This window comes from Chionomys nivalis, chromosome 18 (assembly GCF_950005125.1).
Source record: "Chionomys nivalis chromosome 18, mChiNiv1.1, whole genome shotgun sequence".
NCBI classification, from domain to species: Eukaryota; Metazoa; Chordata; class Mammalia; order Rodentia; family Cricetidae; genus Chionomys; species Chionomys nivalis.
In genome coordinates, this window is record NC_080103.1 from 61,218,846 (window position 1) to 61,244,156 (window position 25,311).

Consider the following 25,311-nt stretch of genomic DNA (forward strand, 5'->3'; position numbering starts at 1 on the left):
AAGTTTCCCGCTGTTGTGGGTTATATGGGCATATTTTCTTCCTGACGTCTGAAATTATTTAAATTTGTACTTTTTACACTAGATAAATGAAACAAAGCACATATATTTTGCTTATATTTACCATCAATTAGAATAACAAACACAGGGTTTTCATAGTCTGTGCATGATCATATAAGCAAGTGCTGACTGGGGAGATATGACTTCACTCACATCTCTGAACCATGGCATCGTTAGACAGTCTGAAAGATGTCGAAGAGCAGGATGTGAGCTTCCTATTTCTGTTTTTCCTTCTTGACTTCAGACTTCTTTCTTGGCTTACTTATTGGAGCTATGGAAAAATGTATTAGTAAAAGTTGAATGTAAATCAGCACCCCACACTTTCCTTGTTCATCCTTCTTTGCCCTGCCCCATCTGGCAGTCAGCACTGAGACTGAACAGCGACGTGCTATATTCACTTAAGTAGCGTTATTCATCATGATGAGTCTTCAACTTTTAGCATCTGTCGATAAAATTAGACATATTTTGCATTTTCAATTATATATTTATTTATGTTCTTACTGGACTAAGAGAAGTATTGAGGTCAGCTTCAATCAGAGACTTTTTACTGGTGGTAAATTATCTGAAATTGAAACATTAAATATTAATCATAAATAATATCAGATTTTATCTGCTGAAGCAGCTTTCTTTGATTATCTGTATATAGATGCATTGCAATGTTATCTAGCAATCTGTACTTGCATTTTATTAACATTTACTCTAAATAAATTCTTCCTTCAGATATGAGTTTGTTGAGCTCTAGCCAAGGGTTCTTTCTGGTTCCCCCTTGTCAGTTTGAGATGAAGCTACATGATGAATTATTAGGACAATGAAAATTAAGCAAGAGTGGAGGCTATAATTTGAATAAGAAATAAATTTCTAGTTTGGAGAAAGAATAGCAACTTGGGAGATTTATGCTGTCTTTTAACGTTGCCTGTCACTATGTGGTAACACCAGGTATCCAGGTGTTGATGAGTGTTTCTGGTTCTCCACACTGACTGTACACCTCAGTGACTACTTTTCAGGTCCTATGGGGAATATCTTTGTGTCTAACTTTTACCCATGTCATGGTTGAAGTGGCTAATCTTAGTAACTCTGAGCTGAAATGGTAGGAATAGAAAACTTTCTCAGCCATGTGGATGTATAGTTAGGCAAAACCAGTAAAGCAAACACTAGGCAATATTAGAGTAAGGTGGCCTATGGTATGGAGATAGGCAATGACTGATGGGGAACCTCCTCTAACCAAATTAAATGGGGTAATAGGTAGATTAGTGTGAATGTACCACACTAATAATAATAGTGAGTAATAGAGTAAATACTTGTGAGCTATTATTTAAAGAAAATTTATAGTGGTATAGATTTTTTATATTGATACAAATTCAAATATTTTTTATATTAAATATGTTCCTATTTTTGTTCACAATATTTGTACACCTATGCAAAGTTATTTTGTCATATTGTATGCATGCATGTTTTACCTCTGTTTAAGATATTTTGTATATTGATACAATTTTAGGATATATTTATCATATTGCATTATACATTTCCACCCCTCTAAGAATGGCCAAGATCAAAAACACCGATGACAACTTATGCTGGAGAGGCTGTGGAGTAAGGAAACACTCCTGCATTGCTGGGGAGAGTGCAAGCTGGTACAGCCCCTTTGGATGTCAGTGTGGTGATTTCTCAGAAAATTAGGAAACAACCTTCCTCAAGACCCAGTAATACCACTATTGGGTATTATCCAAAGGATGCTCAATCATGCCACAAGGACATGTGCTTAACTATGTTCATAGCAGCATTGTTTGTCATAACCAGAACCTGGAAACAACCTAAATGCCCCTCGACCAAAGAATGGATAAGGAAAATGTCATATATTTACACAATGGAGTACTACACAGCAGAAAAAAATAACATCTTGAGTTTTACAAGAAAATAAATGGAGCTAGAAAACATCATTTTGAGTGAGGTAACCCAGATACAGAAAGACAATTATCACATGCACTCACTCATAAGTGTTTTTAAACATAAAATAAGCCTACAAATCACAATGCCAGAGAACTTAGACAACAATGAGGACACAAAGCAAGACTTACATAGATCTAATCTACATGGGAAATAGAAAAAGACAAAATCTCTTGAGTAAATTGGGAGCATGGGAACCTTGGGGGGAGGGTTGAATGGGAGGGAAGAGGCAGGGAGGGGAGCAGAAAAAATGTAGAGGTCAATAAAAATCAATTAAAAAATTTAGCATATGTTTCTTGTTTAATATTGTTTATGATGGTTGTGATTATAATTTTTATACTTGATATATGTTCTTAATATATGTATATGTGTGTGTATATATATATATATATATATATATATATATATATATATATATAAAATTTGGTTTGGAACTCTCTTATTTAGAAAAAAGGGGAGGTGATGGGGAACCTCCTTCAACCAATGGCCTTTAAGAGTTTGGACCAGGTTGGGCATGACTTTGGGTACCAAAAGGGACATGCCTGCCTCTCTTTCTTGCTGGACTCCATTCCTGTTCTCCATTGTGATCTGTGAGTTCCCCTTTAAATAAAAATCCCCTTATTATACCCTATTTGGAGATAGTGTAGGATTACTTTATTTGCATTCCTCGTGTTCCCCGTCATGTGGTGTGTTCCTCTTCAAATGACAGGGAAAATTGGCCCCAAACGACATCAGTCTATTGTTTCTGATCCATGTTGTAAATGACTAGTCATCAGAATGATAGAGATATGTAAAGCTTAATTTAATCATTATATAATATATACATGGATCAGCATAACACATGATATCATATTACAATTGACTTGGGATCCATGAAGAAGTGACCCCAATTTTAAATTATACCAATGTTTCAGTTGGCCAGGAAGAGTATAGTTATCAATGAAAACCTAAGAATTCTAATTGAGATGACCACCAAAACATAATTGTAGTAAATGCTTCATTGCTTGTGTCTATTTGCCTTTTTGATGGATGGGTTCACTGTTAGGGAATTTCTGTCATTAAGATTTTCTCTGTATAAGATGTAGGCATTCATATTGACTCTCATGGGTACTTGATGCTACTTCAGTAATGTCTTGTGAGTGATCTGTAACCTAAATATGATGACTTCTGCTCAGAGAAGTAACAATGTGGGATGTGAAAATTTAGAAAAGTTGACAAAGGTCATTAACTAGTAAAATACTATATTACAGTTCGAATCCAAGCACTAGTCTTGTGTCATTTGGCCAATCAAACAACTACTTCTGTTTTCAGAACTCATAAGCATGTGATTATATGACTCAAGTGCTAGATTCTCACATGTGAGGTTCCTGGAGCCATCTTTCTTATAGCATATGCTTGAATAGGTATGCAGACACTCTTGAATTTAAACAGGGCATGCAATAGGTGTGGTTAGGGATACAAATAATCTTGCAAGTTTGAAGAGGAACAAAGGTGAAATTTGGTGACACATGAAGATAGAGTATACTTGAAGACTAATTGAGTAGATTGACCCACTTCAGTATGCCCAGTGGTAGGAAGTTCATTTAACATGAGGGGATTCTGTAAGCATGTTTACCTGCTCAGGTGTGCCAATTTTTTTTTCACATTTTAAAAAATATCTTTATTATTATTCATTATTGTTCTTTTATTTTTTTTATTTTTTTTATAGGTGTGCCAATTTAATGGCAGGAGAGCTGTGTTTATTGACAATTGAGCCTTAAGAAGATTGAAAAAGAATGAGTTGAGGATGTATGCAAAAGAGAATCAGGCTGCTGGCTAGTCCAAAAGAAAAGGAACCAATTAACTTTTGGCTTCTAAGAATGTTAAGAAATGCTAAAATAGAGGACCAGTGCCTGGCTTTTTAGCTGTGGACTGTGAAATTAAAGATGGGGGTTGTAAAGATGTAAGGTTTCTGATTTTGAAACCATCAGCATTTAATTCATATTCAAAGCCATAATGAAGCAGATTTTCTGGGTGATGTGGGATGTCCTTCTGGATATGTGTTGCTTTTATTGGTGATGAATAAAGCTGTTTGGACCAATGACTTAGCAGAGTAAAGCCAGGCGGGAAATCACCACAGAAATATAGAGAGTAGGCTGAGTCAGAGACACACCATGTAGCTGTTGAAAGAGATAGACACCAGAACCCTACCAGTAGGTCATAGCTGCATGGTGATACACAGATTAATAGAAATTGGTTAATTCAATATGTGAAAACTAACTAGCCAAACAGTGTTGTAATTAATATAGTTTCTGTGTGATTATTTGGGTCTGGGTGGCCGGGAAAGGAATGAGTAGTCTCTGTCTGCATCTGGATGCACTTCCCTGGTGTTCCCTCTAGGACCCCACACAGCCATCTTTTGTCATACAACTTTCACGTTGCATTGAGCACGTTATTTCACCCTGCAGTGGTGCCTGATGCGCTGCGGATCTGACTCCAGTGTGTTGTACATCGTGAAATACAGTGTTTTCATTGCTCATACAAAGTTTCCCCCTCTTACACAGTGTAAGGCTTTAATTATGGAAAACAAGAACATTTAATATTTTCCTCCTGCCATTCCTCAGCAATTAGGGATATTTTTGGACTATATTATGTTAGAATGTTTGATTTCAAAATTGCTTTTTGAGTTGTCAACTATAGTTTCGAAAAAAAAATCTTTGTATGAGGATAGGGTTACCAAGAGTTTCTAACATGAACCTAAAGACACTTTTGCTGTTTTTTACCATGCATTTACACAAAGTGATGCTCATTGCATTGCAGATTACAAAATAAAATATCAATAAACTCTGAAAAATGTTGAGGATGCTGCATACCCAGTATCAATCATTCAGCAAGACTTAATTCTTCATCGAAAAATAAACAAGTACATCATCTGTCTCATTAGTAAGCAGATTTACTTTCATGTTTAATAACCAGTGCAGTTTTATATTACACACATTTATACCAAATACTTGTTTCAAAATAAAATTCTTTATGATTTATTATTTCTCAGCTAATGTTTGAATTGTATAGGTGCATTGTTCCCTACATATTCTGAGTGTCATAAAAATTTCTTTGGTAAACATTGGTCATTATTGTAAAAAGGTAAATATGCTCTGACATGGAATACCAACTGGCTAGGCATTGTTCTGAGTGCTGGATTCACCACAGTAAAAGGCAGTGCCCAAGGAACTCCTAGCAATCTTGATATTAGAAAGAGATCTGAATTTGCCAAAACCAAGTTGACAACTGGTGTTTTAGATGTGGTATTAAGCTTCTAACTTAGTTAATGATTAATTGAGGGGTAAAAGGAAACAATATGATGTGTCTGTTTGTATCTGGATTCCAGAGATGGAAAAAATTGTCCCTAGATATTTGTGTTCCTTGTAGCAATTTCAGATAAAAGCAAACTTATTGGAAAGTGTTCAGTAAACACCACTGTTCATTAGCCATCATGTGTGTCTGTGAAATTAGAAGCAATACTTTCTCTGATTTGTGCACAATATTTGGAGTTCCATTCAGTCAATATTTACTGAGATGTTATCCATGACCTGAATGATCCATCAAACAACCAGGGGGGAATGTACCGAGAAGGTGCCAAAAAAACAAAAAACAAAACAAAACAAAAAAAACCCCACAGTGACAGATGTCAAAAGGTAAGCATAAACACAGTGCCACAGGGTCTACAGAAAATATGGACAAGTCTGTGGGTATTTTCTTGAGTAATGATTGATGCAGGGATGCCCAAATGACTGTGGGCAGTGCCAGTACCAGGTAGGTGGTCCCGGGCTTTGTATAAGAAAGGCAGATGAGCAAACTAAAGGAAGCAAGTCAGTAAGCACCATCCTCCATGGCCTTTTCTTCCGTTCCTGCCTCTAGCTGCTCCTTAGTTCCCTTCAAGGTGGACTGAAACCTCCAAGCCATTAAGTCCTTCTTTCCCCCAAGGAGGTTTTAGACATGGTGTCTACTACACTGATAGCAATAATCTAGGGTAGAGAGAAATTTCTTGCCTGGTTTAGTGACTAAGGAACATTTAAAAGTTGAGTCTGGAATCAAGCAAGGAGCCGTGGGAAACCAGCCCTTTCAGAAAGGGACTCAGCTCATTCCAGGGTCTTCTCACAGGAAGAGGAAGGAGCACAGCACATTTTGAGTCATTTAGGCACCCATGTTTTGTTTTATTTTAGGCTTTGATAAAGATGAGTTGATTATATGCCATGTTTTATAAACCTCTCACTATATGTTTACATTTTTAGAAGTTATGTTAGATTTTTTTCAATTATATCTTCTATAAACTCCATTAAATGCTAAAACTAAAGTCTGTGTTGAAAAGCCTTATCAACTATTTCCCAATATTTATTGAATTATTAGGAATTTTCTCTGTTGAAACAAATGAGGTTGTTTTCTAGGTCTGGGCTTTCTCGGGTTTTTATTTTTGTAAGCATGACTCAGATAATTAAACTTGTATGTGAATTTCACACTAGTTGACAAATTAAAATTTGCTATAAGCAATTATTCTTTAGTCATTGAAGATAAATAACATTCTAAGGTTTATTTCAAAGGCCTTTATGCATATAGTGATATATGGTCAAATCTCTATTCCTACAAATTTTTATTCAGTTACTAGTAGATTGTTAAAGTCTAATTACAAAGTACATAGAAAGGCCTGTTCCGTTCATTTATCATTTAAGGAAAGAGGTAAAAATTAGAAGTTATGTACCCTTGACTCCCCTGACATGTGTTCTGAATTCTGCAAACCCACTAATTTCATTATCTTTCAGAGCCTTTACAAGGTAACATTTGGGAGAAGGATTTTGATGGAAAATATGCAAAATATTTGACCTGAACCAAGTCTCAGCAAGAGAACCAGCCAGGAATATGTTGATCATTCTCATGAAGGAATCAGGCACCCGAGGATTGCGGCTTCTGTATTTGCACCTGTTGGAAGCTCATGAGTTTTGTGCACCCAACGCTATTGTTCTAACTCAAAATGAAGCCTATGAGGCACTTGTTCTCGCTTTCCAGTTCTGAGTCACTGCGGGTGTATGAAGGGCACAGAGGTTGGAGGCTCATGACATCTCTGCACCTTGAGAAGGTTTCCTTTGGTAGAGTTGATCGGCTTGACCTTGGGGCATAAATTAGTTAAAGAAAAGGGGCAGTTCCTGCTGCAGTCTGTGTGCTGTGTTGCCTTATTGCTCACCATTAGTTTAAATCAGTGACGTGTATACCTGTCTGTGTGCACTCGCATGCGTGTAGCATATTACACTTATACTTTTCAGTTCTCTTATGTGACTATTATAAAAGATTCTCTATCCTAAATCAGAACTTGGTAATCTGTGCCACCCTTTCTTCCATTCCGTGCAGCTTCACCTGATGAGAAATTCTACTTTCATTAGTTCCACACTGGGAAAATTTCTCCTGGGGACAGCTGGCTCCTTGTGGCATTTATTACTGTAGAGCAATCCCCTTTTGATTTAGACTGATAATGAACGTTCATACCAGTGCTTAAAACCCGGCCATCCTGGAACTAAAGCAAATGGGAATAGATTGGAGAACTAGGGAAAGATACAAACAGTAAAATCAAAGTATTTGTACAGCTTCACTCTCCTTTGATTAAAGTTCCCCAGAAACCTACTTAGATGAGAGAAGCTAAATTACTATAATTAGTGCTGAGATCTGCTGAGCGGATTTTACCTTACTGAACCAAGGAGGGGAGGACAACATTGAGTCTTTAAGTGATTCTAATTTTTTTTTGCATATGGAAAATATATTTACCAGCTATACGTTTTCTTCCCTCTGACAAGCTTGTTTTGAAGTTAGACAGAGATGCAATTAAATTCATACAGTTGTGATTCTGATGCCTAAGGCTCCAGGTAGCCCTGTAGCTTCCTCAGAGGCTTGCACAAGTAACATCCTCAGGGTCTCTTCACTCTAGCCATTGCTCGCAGCCCTCACAACCTGCGGCAGGGCCCCAGTAGGTGTTGCAAGTTTCATGAGCTTCTCAAGTCACTTGAGATTTGGAATGCTTCAATTCAGAGCAGGCAGCTGCACAGGAGTCCCACCTGTCACCTTTGCTTTACTCTTTATAGTAGAGGCTCAGTCATTCTTGCCCACACCGTCTAGGGAGATTATAATATGGCAAGCAAGGCCACAGCTTTCTGTGGTCGACTGTAATGCCAACAACCAGAGCAGAGCACTCTGCCTGATGTTCTCTAAGCATTTATCCTGAGTGAATTTCCAGCTTGTTTTACATATTTTCATTACTCCTTTTCTTTTTTTTTGAATGGTCTGGAAGGCTTAGCTGCTTCTACCATCACTTAAGGGAAATAAGAAAAATGCCACTATGTTCATCTACATGTTCTCAATAATTTACTTTCAACGAATTCATTATTCAAGGTTCCTTTTGCATGGCTGTTTATATCAAATACAGAGGAGAAAACAGTGTTTCAGCTCATAATTATTGAAAACCATTTGATAAAATCCAACATACCTAAGACGATGGGTCAGACTTTCTTTGGTTTGTTATTCCTTTTAGTAAGATGTAAGGGCAAAATGTGGTTAATCTACTTACTATTTTTATTTGCATGTTTGTGTATGTACATCAGTGCATGATATAGGTGCACATCTGTGTGGTTTTATGTTTAGGTTGGAGCATGGGGTCAGATGTCTTCTTCCATAGTCCCTCCACACCTCATGTTGGGGACAGTTCTCTCACTGACTGCATTGGCTCAGATGCATTGGCTGGCAGTGGGCCTCAGAGACCCTCCTCTAGCAAACCACCATGCCTGGCCCTTATTTGGGTTTTGGACCTTGAACTCTGACCCTTGTTCTTGTGTGGCACTGCTGGCTGTACTGAGCCATTTTCCCGACCTTAAGGGCAAAATGATTAGAGTCAGGATTCCCTCTCATTCTGTCTTCCATATTGTGTTTCTTCCCATTCCTTTATGTCTCTGTTCCTGGTACACACACAAGTGCAACTGAGAAGAACAAGGGTGACTGTCTCCTATTTATTTCTAACTCTTGTGTCAGTTGTTGCTTCTCAGGTTGACTTTAATTGTTCAATCTATAAAATGAGAAAATTGGTTGGATTAAGAAATTGTTTAGAGGAAACAAAGAAAGCTGCCCTCAGCCTTATGGGCAGTATCTTGAAGGTCCTAGATTCACTATGAAAAGTCATAAGGTTCCAGGTGAGAGGAGTTCATTGATCCTAATAGCCTGATGAAAGCTACCTACATGCAGACCTGACGTTTGAATCAGGATGCCAATAGATTCACTAGACACTTAATAGTATCTGACTAAGCACCTTTGCTGGTCATTTCCAGAAGATGCTACACACAGTCAACAATTAAAGCAATTAAGGTGTGGGATGCAGGATTAGTGAGCGTGAGGTTCTGTAAGAGGGTATTCCATCAGTTCAGGGAAGTTTTGTGTAAGAACTGTGCAGACATGAGGAACTGGGTCTCTCTCTGACAACCCTGACTGAACACAAGCTAATCCTTGTTGTAATAAGGATGCTTGTTTGTTTCCCAGATGTCTGGAAGCTCAAACCCCAAATAATCACACAGAAACTATATTATTTAAAACACTGCTTGGCCCATTAGCTCTAGCTTCTTATTGGCTAACACTTATATCTTAATTTTACCCATCTCCATTAATCTATGTAGCACCACGAGGCTGTGGTTTACCAGCTAAAGTTCTGGCTTCTGTCTCTGGTGAGGCTACATGATTTCTCTCTAACTCCTCTGTCTTTCTCCCAGCACTCAGTTTAGTTTTCCCCGCCTACCTCTTTTCTCTGAGCAGGCCAGCATACAGAGGGGAATCCCATATCGCCTCCCTTTTCTGTTTAAATAAAAAGGAAGGTTTTAACTTTAACAGAGGAAAATTACATATAACAAAACAGTTATAAAGCAAGAATTACAGTTATAGTAGTTAAATCCCCATTGGGAAGTAACTTAATGGGGGAGCATTTGGGCACAGTCCCTCATGGGGCGGAAGGTCCAGCAGCAGCAGGGTAAGGAAACAAGTCACCTGTGTGTCATCAGCAGAGAGAGGCAGATGACAGTGCTGTTCTCACTCTTCTGTTCATCCCAGGTCCTCAGCTGGTGGAGTGATGCCACCACTATTTATTGTGGCTTTTTTGTACTCAGCATTCACAGGCACGAGACATGCTGGAGATGTGGTTCTAAATCCAGTGGGCAGGGAAAAGCGACCATTGCATCCCCATTAATTTCACAGTTTATTCCAATGGAGACCAGACTTTAAGACTGTTGTAGTTCGATGTCTTAGTCTGTAAGAACAAGAATTGTAGGCTTTCAGTGCTTGAAGTTTTAACATTTATCCCCCTTTCTACCAACAAGAAGGGAGTGGCTGTGTGATGGATCTTTCATCAGATTGGGTGTGAGTTGAATAGCAATAGGAATGGAATCCAAGTTAAGTCACTAAGTTTTCCTCCTGTAGTATCGATTGCTAAGCTAAGAATCAAGAACTAATGCAGCTGGAGCTGACAAACTGCCAGAAACGTCAGAAAGAGTACCTATCACTTTTCTGTCTTTTAAAGTTATAGTGTGTGTGTGTATGTGTATGTATGTGTGTATATGTATGTATGTGTGTGTATGTGTGTATTGATATGTATGTGTGTATGTGTGTATATGTGTATGTATGTGTATGTGTGTGTATGTGTATACGTGTGTATGTATGTATGTGTGTGTATGTGTGTGTATGCGTGTGTGGTGTGTGTGTATGTATGTGTATATGTGTATGTTTATGTGTGTGTATGTGTGTGTAAGTATATGTGTCTGTGTGTGTATGTGTATATGTGTGTGTATGTGTGTATATGTGTGCTTCTCTCATTTCACCATGTGGGTTACTCAGGTCATCACATTTGTAATAAAATAATTTTGCCAACCTAGCCACCTGGTTGGATCAGTTGACCTAACTCTTTAAAAGTATGTCCTTTGTGCCCAACAGTGTGGCATAAACCTTTAATCCAAACCCTCTCAAGGCAGAGGCAAACAAATCTCTTTGAGGTCTAGGCTAGCCTGGGCTACCAAACTAATTCCAAGACAAAACAAAACAAAACAAAACAACAACAACAAAACAAACAAACCCCACCTGACTCACAAAAACAAAAACAAACAAACAAATACATAAAATTATGCCTTCAATTCTCCCTTGTATATACACTTAGGAGTTACTCTTATCAGCACTTACTGGCTTCAATCTGGCAACATTTTAACTGGTATAAAACCACAAGTTAACTTTCATCTATATTTTACCTCAACTTTCCAGTCTCTTCAAGTAGACAACACAGTCACCTTCCTGAGCCTGGCCTTCTCTTTTATTTGTATTTGCCCTTCAATTCCTACTGCAGAGTTTAGAAGGAAGAAAATAGTAAGCTGTTATTGAATGTGTGCTGAAAACTCTTACATCAGAACAACAACAATAGAAAATGGATCCACTTTCTTTTTTATTAATCATCTTGTCTTGCAGTGTATTAAGGCTGATTGTCTAGTTCTCTCTTTCCTCTTGGGACACAAGTTGCAGGATTCGTAGCACAGCATTTGCTGCAGGCTGACCCAGTACTCGTCATGCCATTGTAAGCGTTCCCTACCTCCTAGTCACTTTGAGACTCCCGATGTCCCGATTAGGGTGCTGAAGCCAGTTCTAATGGACAATAAGGAGTGAGAGTGGGTGGCAGAAATGACCGGGCTTCCTCAGATTGCTGAAGATCTGAGCAGCATCCTACACGATTTTATTCGTGCTGCTGTGGAATGAGGAGTATTATTTGGGAAGATAGGTTTAACAGTGTCAGGCTCACTCAGACTTCCTGGGCATGTGGCACAGAGGTCAGCAATTCTGTGCAAAGAAAACATATATGAATGCAATCTTCTTGGAGTGGGTGAGATCATCTAAAAAAAAAATGAGATTTATTGTCATACCAGTAACCAAAAAGGAGACCTCCCATTTCCAAATAGACAAAGAGAATAAAATTGGAATCCACTTGAAAATGCCTCCCAGAAAATACTTCAGTCCTAGCTACTTATGCAGAAAGCCTCAGTTTTCTTAAATTCATATTTCAATACTACGAACGTAAAAATTATATGTATGAGTCATATATGATATATATGTCACATATATAGCATATGTAAGTTATACACACACACACACACACACAACTTCCAAAAGACTACCTAAGTTTTTACTTTTACTATTTGAGCAGTCAGATGTTAGATTCTTAACATTAGAGATTTTCATGTTATTTCCACTATAAAACCAACTTAATTTTAGCATCTTATGGAATTCAGGTAATATCAACCAGTTTATTGTTGTCATGGCATTTAGCATACATTAGGAAGCCTAAACAGAGCTGTGTTTCAGGAATCACATTTCTTTAAAGCAAATGACCTTGGTTCTTACAGGAGATACTTGAAAATTTTTTGTTTTCTTATCTTAGCTCATTATTGTGCTCTTTCTAACATCAACAAATATAGTCTCTAGTTGCCTAAATATTTCTGATTCCCTCCAGAATCTTTCATAGAAATACCCTGTGTTGATAATTAGATGCAACCTGCCACCAGGGAGTTAAAGACAGGAACATTTGTAATTTTTTAGAATAGATCATTGTTGTTTATACACACAAGGTTGTAGCCATACAAGGAAACATAATCTCAAATAATTCAAGAAGAGATTGTCTTTAAACAGAACCAGTTTCCCTGCTACTAACAGAGAGGAAAGTTTGAACAGAGATTTCACTAGCTGTAAAACAAATTTACATGAAACAGTCTTAGTTACAATCTGATGAGTTATTAAGTACTAAGACACGAAGTCTTGAGCACTGTCTGCAAATGTTATGTACACATGCACACACTTAGAGTGTTTATGGGCTACAAAAAATAACACCAAGGCAACAACTATGATGCGGTAGTTCTGCTTTGGTGTTTGCAGAAATACAGCAAAGGACAGACTGTCCAAGTCCTGATATGATTTCTTCAGAATTTCCTGTCGCTGTTTTTCCTTTAAAGCACAGAAAGCAATCACTCAATATACCCTATTGATTTTTTCCCAGTTGCTTATTGATGTAAAATCAGCCTAATTTTTAAATTCATTTTTGTTTGTTTTTCTCTGATTTGGGCAGTTGTTTAAGGTGGCTTGCCCCCACTGCTTTGACTATCCCCATTTTTGTGAGATTGCACATATTTGTATCATCGGTATAGTTAGGTATTTTAATATCACTGGTGAAGAGATTGCTAGGTCCTGAAGAACTAGGTTTTCACTGAGATTTAGAAATGGAGACCTGAGTCCTTTCCTCCCTTTTGGGACTAGAAACTCCAGAGACAGTGATGAGAAAAGCACATCCCTCCAAGTTAACACATGGATAGTCACTTAGGTCTTAATTAGAAAGTCTTCAGAATTATTGACTGATGTCTGAAATAGGTCAATTAAATAAACAGACCTTGAGTTGACATGCCCAGTCATTTTGGCCATCAATTAGCTAAACCTAAGCCATAGAATTTAAAAATAAAATAGTCAACTCATACTACTAATTTCCAGTAGTTCATCTCTAAAGTATGTTTGTTTTTTGTTGTTGTTGCTTTTTTATTTTTATGTCTCGGCTGTCACTGAACACCACTGGCAATGGAACTTCATAAACTGGCTTTCACCCTTGTGGTCCCTAGTGACATGGATTGATTTCTCAAAACTACCCAAGTGCAATGAAAGAAGGGAACAAATGATCAGCTTTCAGTGTGTGGGGGATGGGGATGGCTAACATGGCAGCAGCTTTCCCCTACCTCATTGTTGGTAAATCCTGTTTGTTGTTGTGTGATTTGAACCTTTGCTTTGCAGATGAGAGCTGAAGGGAGAGTTCTGGGCCACAAAACTAATATTAGGGAGCATTTAAGTCAGACTTTGAATCTTGGTAATATGGCGACAGTCAACAGTATTAATAGTAGTGTTCAAAAGTCCTTCATGTGATAAGAAAAAACTTGGAGAATCTCCTCACAAAATGATTGTGATTTAATGATGATAATAACCAAATATGCATACAATCTTGGAAAATGTTAGTTTCTATAAATTTTAGATGATTAGTCAGGATTGTGAATTGGCTCTTTTAGCTTAGTTTGTTCATTGAGAACAACAGCAACGTAATTTAACATTGCTTATTTTCTAATAGTAAGAACGTATATAAAGACTTTACTAGAATTTTCAAACCAGTCGTTTCATTTACGCTGACAAAAATGCAGCTGAGAAATCTAAATATGTATTTAAATGTACAGAAAATCATTATTTCTCCCCCTACTCCCACGTAAGCCCTCTATTATCCCTCTGGAATTTCTTTATGCTATGTAATGGCTCTTTTGTTGCTGAGATTTTCCTGTGTTATTCATTGACAGCTGTAAAATTGCTTTGCCAAGTTAAAAATGAAATCTGTATTTTGCAAGACAGTTATTTGTTAAGCATGAGCAGATTCATTTAGCTGCCTGTTTATAGTAGTTCTAAAGAAATGTAAGTTTAGGAATATATTTTTATATCAAGAGACTATTAAGATTTGATTACATTTATCCCTGTTTAGGACCCTACTCTCTCATTTCTGTCACATCCGTAACATACTATCAAGATGGACTCCCCATTTTTTACTTTGCACTCCCTTACCCTTTTATCTGTTCACTAGAGGAGTACAACCAGATGAATATTTTCTCTTAGATGCACATTAAGAAGGTAACACATCTGGATCCATCAGTTACTAGATAAAGGCTCTATGATGATAATTGGGGTGATTATAGGGGGAGACAAGTTTGAGCTCCAGGAATCCAATTAAAGAGAAGGAGGAGGGAATATATGAGCAATGGAGGTCAAGATCATGATGGAGGAATCTGCAGAGATAGTTGAACCAAGCACATGGAAACTCATGAACTTTACACCAATAGCAGTGGGTGGAGTCTCCATGGAACTGAACTAAGACCTCCATATGTGGGAAACAGTGGTGAAGCTTGAACTATCTGAGGGGACCCTGGTAGTAGGACCAGGATCTATCCCTGGTGCATGAGCTAGCTTGTTGGAGCTCATTCCCTATGGTGGAATGTCATGCTCAGCTTTTATGCAGAGGGGAGGGTCTTGGTCCTTCTTTAATATATATGCCAGGCTTTGTTGACTCCCCAAGGGAGCCCTTACTGGGAGATAGGGCTGGGAGGAGTGAGCGGGGCAGGAAGAGGGGTGAGAGGGAGAAATCTGGTTGGAATGTAAAATAAAATTAAAATAAATAAAACAATAGAAGTTAGCACAGCAGCAGGGGAGATATAGTGGTTAGAAGCACCTAGTAGGTACTCTGCTGGAGCATTGGCGTTTGGTTCCCAGCACCAGCATCAGGGGGCTTCCACAGGCACCTACATACATGTGCACTTAGTCACACACAGGGATATCTGTACACATAATCATACACAAAGTGTCAATCTTTAAAAGAATTTAAATGCAAAGTGGTGTGGGAACTGTTTCAGCCAATAGCCTTTAAGATACCAGTTCACTTGAGCATGGTCTCTTGTACTATAAATGTAGAATGTGTTTCTCTCTCTCTCTCTCTCTCTCTCTCTCTCTCTCTCTCTCTCTCTCTCTCTCTCTCTCTCTCTCTCTCTCTCTCTCTCTCCCTCTTTCTTTTTGACTCTTTCTTTGTCTCTCTCTGTCTATCTCTCTTTCTCTCTCCTGTTGGATTTGGTTCCTGTTCCTCATTTGCGCAGAGGACTGTGATCTGTGAGTCTACTCCTAAATAAAGAACCCTTTATTATACTCCATTCTGAGCTAGTGTGGGATTACTTTATAGTGTCCGTCAACAGCAAAGGAGGTTGATACAGTGACAGTCCCTAAAGGTGTTGTCACCTAGGCTGTGCACTACTCTGATCTCGTCCCTCGTCTCATTTTGGATTCCTTCTAAGTTTCTACTGCACATTACCTGCTTCCGGTGAATACTCATGTTGAGGTGCTAATGGATACTTAACAGGAACTTATTTGAGGCAACCCCAAAACATTCCTTTCTGTTATTGAAGCTACATTTCATGGTAGGAATTTCTCGATTCATTTTTCTGTGTGTCTCACTCATTCTCATCTTTTAAATTGAAGCTTGAGCAATTTTCTTTAGGTTGTGTGTGTGTGTGTATGTGTGTGTGTGTAGAAAAGGCATGTTAGTATATTAATTTATTTTTGTTTAAATTAATTTTAATGACAATATTGCATAAAAATAATAATTGTACCCCAGAAAGAGCAGCAATACTTAGCTTAGATAAAGACAGATTACAGATTATATAAGAAGATTTTATTTGATGTCTGTCTCTGTAGTAGGCTCAGAGGTGAGTTCAACCCAAGAAACTCAGGAGACTCACAAACAGCCTGCACCTTCTGGTCAAGTATTCTGATCAAGATTGAATATAATTTCAGTGAAGTACAGTTGTGGCTTGACGTGGTCATGGGGAAGCCACATCAACTCAAATGTAGGAATTCTGTCCTGGAACTGGAACCTCCCAGCTGTCCCGCCAGTTCCCCTTCTACTCATGGAAAAGGCAGTGAAGATCATTTGAGGAGGTACGCAAGGCATGCCAAAGGAGTGCTTGTGAGAGGAGATGAGTGAAGGCTAGTACCATCAAAAATGGGACACAGTGTGCTCTGTCAGTCTGTGGTGGGTCCCTGATACGCGATGATCCTGCCCTGGGAGGAACAGTATTGTTTAACTGCTCCATATGTGGGCAGTTTTGTTTGCTATAATTTCTGAGTTATGCCTCCCTTAGGCCAAGGCTATTTTTCTTTAAATTAGTAACTCCAATTATAGAGTTTTTAGTCTGTCCGAGTTGTCAGTGTCTGAGGCATGATCATCTTTAATAAACCCACATACTGTCCTGTATATTTAATAAACCCACACACTGTCCTGTATATTTAATAAACCCATATAATGTCCTGTATATTTACAAGGTATAAATTTCCCGTCTTTATTTTTGAGATCAGAAATGTCACATTTGCTTTTTTCCCTAAATCAAATTAAATTTGGCTGTGAAAGTACAGTCATCAATCAAGGAGAAATTTTACCTTAAACTTGAGACAGTTTTTCCTTTCATTGTTATTTAGAAGTCCAAAGACTCAAAATGTGGCCAGGATGAAAAAACACTCATCCATTTTTATCTCATTCTCAATACTCCTGAATACTTACTTTCTCTGATCATGAAGTACATTTCACTCAGACACTTCCAAACGCCCAAGTTCATCATGAGATGGATATTACTAAGCAATTTTGAGTCTTAATACGTCTACCACACAAACTTGTCTTGTTGATTAAGGAATCTCTCCTAAATTCTGTGAGTTGTGACAGTGGTGTGCTTTACTTAGGAATCCAATCCTCCATGAACATATTTTACTCTCTGGTTTATGGAAATCTTGTCTTCTTGAAGGAAAACCAAAGCCACTATATCCATAGGAACCCAGACTTTATCAGTTTAGACAGGTTCCTTCTGTCCCATTACTTTTTATGGTGGAAGAGAAGAAAAGATGGGCACCAGGTGGCAGGATATGGTGAATGAGAGGAGGTGGGCAGAGGCTGTCCTTTCTAAGAGTCTGATCTTATGTGTCGTCTCAGACACAATGTATAAGAAGGTAATAGCAGACACATGGTGAAATGTGTAACTGAAGAGCCATACCAAAAGCTTTCAATGTAATTGAAAATAAAATAGTTAGGTCCATTAGAATGAGAGAGGAAATATTAGGATATGAAATGAGATAAGAAGATTGGAAAACTCCATTTCAAAGTATATAAATAGGCAGTTCATTTAAGTGTCTCTGGGCTGCATGGAGATTTGTGAGTCCAATGTTGTGATTGTGTATTTTTCTGTTCTACATTCAGCTTCAATATTATCAAACACCCTCTCTCCACATACACACATGCCATATATACATACATACATATCTATATATGCAAACATACACAAGTATGTATGTATATAGACATACATACATATATGTCTATATAATTTATCAGAAGAGGGAAAGAAAGTGGGGAAAGAGGAGATGAAGAGAAGTTGATGAAAGGATAAAGGGGATATAGATGTGTGTGTGAGAGAGAGAAAGAGGGAGAGAGAGACAGAGACAGAGACAGAGAGACAGAGGGAGACAGAAGCACAGAGAGGCAGAGAGACATGGTTCTGGATTCTGGAAAGGCCATCCATCTTCAGGGTAGGAGACACTGAAGAAAATCTTCCTGTGTGAATCTTGAGTTCAGAATCAGGAGCAAAGCTAAGGTTCCAGTTCAAAGACTGTCACACAAGAGGCAATCTATCCAATTAGACCAGGGCCAAACTGATCTTCCAAATTATGGAAGTCAACCTGTGAAATGCCCTCTTAGAACTCTGTTCTTTTAGAATGTGTTTCCTGGCAAGGCTCCCGCTTCCCAGCTGTTGGCCTTTGTCCCCTCTTGAGCAGTGTTCTTAGGATGATTTCTACTCACTGTGACTTTCATTTAAAAACACCTGCCTTTAAAAGGGACGTGTCTCTGAGGATGTAAAAGAAGTAACATTATTTTCCCTCTAGACTCCTTATGTATATTATTATAAAAAATCACACTGAGTTAATTGAAAATGGCCTTGCGATGAAAAAATACATTTTTTTTCCGTGAATAAAAGAGTTTTTCCTTTGGCTCTGTCTCAAAAAGCACTGATTCTATCAAAACAGCATTAACAACGTTTTCAGGATGTATAAGGAGCTGCCTCAGCACTAAAAATAAGAGTACTTAGGAAAATTCCAACTTTTTCTTACCATTCAGAACAGTTCAACTAAGTAGTCTTTTTAAAAGAAAAATCATATTCACCTTATTTATGTATTATAAAACACTACAGAATTAGCTCATGGTATCTAGAATAACTGACTTCCCACATTGTCAACGGGCAGAGGTCAGCAGGTCTGAAGAACTCAGTCTTCACATTTCCCAGCTGCTGGATTGTTCTCTTCCTCAGGATCTATCTCTTAGGATGCTCTTATTAATCCCACTTAATAAAAAGATTATATGGACTCTCTTGATTCTGTATTAATATAAGGCATTGTTTCTAGAAGATCATCAGCATCACCTCCTAAGTGAAAACTCTGCATAGTTGATATAATATAATAGACTCATCTTCACGGCACACTGTAAAATTCCAGAAATGTATTTTTATTTTCCACTGTGTTTTCCCATAAAGCTTTATATATCCTATTGACTTTATAGAGCACATACTTTATGTCTTTTCTCTAATCAATGCATGTCCTCAAACAAACCATTATTCAAGGCCTGATTAAATGACATTTCCTCCTTAAAGCTTTCCTTGATGCAACATTAGGAAAGATATTTTTCTTCTCTATATATTTCAGAAATGTTCCTAATCCCTCTCACAGAAAGAATAATTTGCACTTTGAATCATGATTATTTATGTGTGTTTTTGTAACCTTGCTAGAAGTCTTCTGTGGCTAATTCATTAAAATACCCCAGTCTCACCAAGCAGAGTAGGTACTCAATAAACACATGCTGAGAACATAATTTTCCCACTGAATTTGAAAACTACTGAGTAAAAATTTGGTTCTAATGTTTTCGCTTTTATATCCTGAGTCTGTTGATCTCTGCTTAAAAAGTTGTCCTAAACTACTCTAAGAAAAAAAAAGGTTTTATGTCAATTAATTTTCATTAAAAAGCCACCACAAGACTCCTCTTCTTAGGCTGTGCACCTCCTAAGGGTCACCTAGGAGTCAAGGGCCTCTTTCTCTACCAACCCCAGAAGAGCCCATTTCTTGGCCTGTATGGGACACAGGGAAAGTTTCTTATTTCGAGAGAAGACTAAGTTCTGGACAGAGCACATAGCTTCGCCTTTGTAGAATATTTTACTAAACATTTTGCTATTTACTTGTTCATACATACAAGACTGTTCTGCAGAATGTCTAAGAGAGTTTACCTTTCCCCACTCTGATCCTCTTAGGGATCCAACTGTATAATCTTATTGTAGTGACTTGTACATCAGGAACCTCACCGATCAATAAGGCATGACGCTGCAACTGTAAGAATCAGTAACCATTCTGTTCATAATGCATAAAGGAGGAGGCAGTGTAGACCCATGCAGATACGACTCCATTGCTAAATCAGATTCATAGTATACACACAGTGAAGGACAGATGTCAGACTCCTAATACAGATGTGAATCAATTTGTTGATGACTGTATATTTTAAATTTACTTAGCATATATTAATATCTTATTTTAGAAAATAAACTATGCTAAAAACAACTTCAAAATTGGTTCTGATTTTGTTTTTCTATGAAACGTGATTGTAAATATTTTGTATTTCTTTTTTTATTTTTTGCTTTATTGCACAAAGCAAACAAACCACTCAAATCACCAGATCCATTGTCTTACGTTAGACCATAAGGGACATAACAAAGCAGGGGATGTTTTGATGCAGCTCTTAGTTTCAGGGTGGTCTTACTTTGATGTTTATGTATTTAATCCTTTCAAACACTGTACTCTAGAGAACAAAGCATTATGATTATATTTTTATTATTATTTTATCTGGCATCTCTGCTAAATATTTAGAAAAAATTGATACTAATTCACTTTTCCTCAAATGCAATAAGCCATAAGAGGTAAAATCTTCTATTTTTAATTTATCCACATATTTAACTAGACATGTGATCAGGATTTTCTTTTGTAAAAGCAAAAAACAAACAACCAAATAAAAAGCTGGTGAATTAAGCAGAAGCTGACCAGCGACAGTGAGTAGGGTTTGATAGGGACCGTGACCAGCTGTTCTTTAGGTTCAGAATTGTCCATATCTTTTTAAAAACTGAAAACAGACTACATGCCTGCCGAGAAATTAAAGTATTTTACAGATATGATAAATGTATAATAAAATATTTGGTCATACAAAGGAATCCTATGTGTTACCGTGTGCATGAACCTACACAGCTCTGTTCCATGTGACATAAACAAAACACAGAAGCAAGAAGGACAGTGTGTCTACACTTACGTGCAGAATGCAAATTAGCCAGTCTCGCCGAGGCAGGGGAGAACAGCATTGGCCAAAGCCTGGTAACAGCGCTAATCGTGAGATGGTTTCCAGTATGCGAGCTATCCGTCAGGATATGCCTGAAGGTCATAGCGTAGTAACCATGGTTCTATGAGTTGTGTTGCTTTTCTGGAAATCTCATGCCACCATAGAAATGGGACCTGCGTGATAGCATGGCTGTGTCAATTCGCTTAGGTAATCGTATGATGCATATGCATATACCATATCTCAGTCTGAGCACTTGCAATTTTGAATTTCCTTCTCTGTGGAGCTATATTACATATGATGGATTCTCAGTACCTGCCACACTCACACACAATTAAATAAAAAATCATGTAATCACAAGATACAACTTTGAGCTCTGTTTATAGAAAGAGTTATTCTTACGAAATTAATTTTTAATTTGTTTCTTTAAGTTTCTTTTTTAAGTTGATCTAATTTCAGCTATATTACGCATATGAAACTTAAGTCATTAAATTATTTTTCAAATCAAGCTGAGATCTAGATCATATGCTATTTCAAAATCAACTGAATTAATTTTTGTATATCTTTACTTTATATATAATTACTATAAATCAGCTGGAGTAATATTTCAATAACTATTTTTGTTCATTTTTAATTTTATTTATTCCTTAGAAAAGCCTAAGCTAAAAAAAAAAATGCTTGTCTAGATAGACGGTCAGTACTGGAGTCTCACTGTAAACCCAATGGTGGCATGTAATGCATGAGCTGGCCTTAGAGCCCAGTTTAGAACTGAAACCAGTGAGTTCCAGTTACCTGAGGCACAATACGATCTAGATTTAGTTCTGATATTCCCACCGTTCAAAGTAAACAGGCAAACCAACAGTTAAAAGTCCTTACATGAAGAAAACAGTTCCCTTTCTGTTGCAGGATATGATGATTTTATTTCAGAATTAAAGACATATTTATAATAAAATTTTCTGAAATATGTTTTATCCTCTGCTTGTCAGACAAGATGTAGAGAAGATGGTCTTTCCACAGCTGCCTCCTGCAGCAGTGCTTTAAGTCACAGACAGGGAGGCATCTCGGGGGGATGCTGTGCTCTGGGGACGCGTCTTCAAATGGGGTGTCTGGGCGAAGTGTGAGAGTTTCCCACATTGTACTTAGTGTTAAGTGCTTCTGTGGGATGCTCCCTTCAGCATCATTTTACTGCATTCCTTCAAAAACAGTAAAAACATGAATTGTAAGGAATCTGATTGGTTGGGAGCAGTATTGAGAGAAAACATGAATTGTAAGGAATCTGATTGGTTGGGAGCAGTATTGAGAGAAAACATGAATTGTAAGGAATCTGATTGGTTGGGAGCAGTATTGAGAGAACGAGTTACAGTCTCATATCAGGATGGTGGCTTTGGAGGATGAAACAACACCACTGTGAGTCTTCACTGAGCAACCACCAACCTGTGGTGCCGGGAGGTTAGGTCATTGACAGGCATCGCCACATCCCACATAAGGAGAAAATATGAATTAGTAATATCTGATCATTTTCAATTAAAGAAAGTGATAGTCTCATATGATCAGAATTTGCAATTCAGTCCACCAATTTAGCAAAAATGCTTTGGTGACACAAATGCACACCATAAAGAAAGAAGCCGGAGGGTAAGGTCAGGATCAGTAACTTCGTGGACGTGGGTATCATTACAGCAAGACCATAGGAATAGTGAACCCCAAATAACAAATTCTTATTTTAAGTATGGATCTTAAAAATTTAGGTGGATCAGGTAGTTGCATCCCACAGAAACAACATTCACAGAAGTGGGCCATCTACAAGAGGATGGGATTCAGACATGAACTCTTTTTCTGGATGCAGGACATATCTAGAAGTTGAGTGTGTCATCTGTGAAGAAACTTTCTCCTGGCTTGTGAGAGGGATCCCTAAAGGCTTGCCCGATGCAGGTAACTGCTCTTACAAGCTGTTCACAGACTTTTGTCAGCGTGATATGGGACAACCTTACCTGTCCCAATCACCTTTCATCTAAAAACCATGTGACTTAAAAGAACACAGTGCAGCATGCTGAAGGAACACTGCTAGGGACGTGTCTGATGGTAAGAACCTTATGACCTGACTATCTATGGATCATCCCAGAGAGACACCAGTGTGTGTGAGTGTGAGTGTATGTGTGTGTGTTTGTGTGATCACTAATGTGTTCTAAAGTCTTCCCATGCTTATACTCCCAATATATATCATATTTGCTGGTGCTTTCTGTGATTATTAAAAGCTTCTCATTTTTTCAAATTTGAAACATCTAAAAGGAATCATTTTATTAAAGAAAGTTGCCTTTTCCTTTTAGAAAAATAAATTAAAATTCTACAATATTTTATGTATGCACACACTTGTGGAAATGTGGTCTAATTATATAATTGTTTATAAATGTGTTACAGCATAGCCTATCCTCATGAATGTAATCATGAAAATAAACCTACCTGGGAGCCACTTCTTCTTCAAACTCAACAAACCAATACCTGTGAACTCCCTAAAGATACCTCAATTAATTCACAATATTTTTCTTGGTGAAGAATCCTTACTCTGATCCTATATCTCTGTAGGATATACCAGCATTTTTCAGTATTGACCCTCCTTTTTTTGTCTCAGCAATAGCGGAACAATGCATTTTCCATTACTGCTTGAATTTCATGAAAATGACACCATGATACGCACAGTCCTTTCTGATTTGCCTTTTATTAGCGCAACATGAAAAACCATCAAAATTCATCCCTATCATTGCAGAAAGCTATAGCTTATTAGGTTTTCACTTCTGTTCACCCCCTGACTATATGACTCTATTCCAACTTACATATACAATTTCCCTGGGAATGATAATCAGGGCAATTTTGATTTTGTTGTTTTGAATGATGCTGGAGCAAATATCTCCACAAATGCATGATAATTCAAAATAAAAAATTCTCTATAGTGTGTGTGTAGAAGGGTGATCAGTGCTTACAGCATGTCATCATAACAAATTGTATCAAACTGATTTTAAAGCCATTCAAACAAACCCTATTCTTACTGAGTAGTCTATCCAAAGCTTTAATTATATTTGATCGTGTCTAAAAGTTTCATTAGTTTGTAGGCCTGGCAGTAATTTTGTTGACCTTAACCTGTTGCTTTTTTGTTTTTTTTTAAGAGCGGAGTCCTTTAAAGATTGCTGTTTCCTATTAACATTTCCTTCACATTTTTTTATTTACTGAAGTCATTTTTTTCTGCTTTTACTCAATCATAGTCTCTTGTCCTGAGTCCTTTCTGTATAATAGATACTAACTTTGTTTCTACTTTCCTAGCTTTGTGTGTTTCAAATGTTTCCCAATCTTTGACTTATTTTCCATGAATTGATGCCAATGGTGGCCTCTAAAGCTGTAAGAACTATCTCAGTGTAAACCACATCTTCTTTGAGGGAACAGTAAATGCTGGGATTGGCTGTGCACTGTTCGGTTTTATTTTTAACTTTTAGTTATTGTCTTCTGTCTTTGGAGTCTGGTGTTTGTAACACAAGGGTTTCAACATCTAGTTAAAATTTGACTTAATGAAAGAAGCATAAAGAAATATTCACACATTGGGATTATGGTGAAATATTTGGGATTGTAGTAGTTTGGGAGACATAAAACTTCATAGTTTCTTAAAATACACCTCTGTAGCAGTTCATGTTAAGTGTGTGTGTGTGTGTGTGTGTGTGTGTGTGTGTGTGTGCGTGTGTGTGTAAGAAGGAAACTGCATGGGTCAAAGAGTAGAAAAGGTTGAAAGTGTCAGCTCCTGGTATTTTCCTTCAGTCGGCAGACTGGAAACAGAACAACTAAAGATGATTAAAGATTTTACAGTTTTGCTGTCTCTCTCCCCTGCTCACAAGAAACCTCCTTGTTGACTAGAAAAGGAACACATTCTATAGGTCCACAGTCTCAAAAATTCTCCAGCAAGGTAGCTGAAACAATTTACTGAGCATCATTAATTTTAAGGGCATGGATGTGAAAAAAAAAAATATATATATATATATATATATATATCAGTCAACAAAACAGGTATGGTGTTTTATCAAGTGCTCTGTGGTAGGCTGTTTCTGATCTACTTAAATCAGTCATGAAGGGCAAACAAGAGGGGAGGGCAATGGCCAAGGAGACTCAAATTTCCCCGAATGCAGGACTTCAGATGTCTCTAACATTGTGAGTGTGCTCAGGGAAGCTGAACCATCCCAAAGCAATAGCGACTTTGGAACTTTGCATGTCCACTAGTGTTC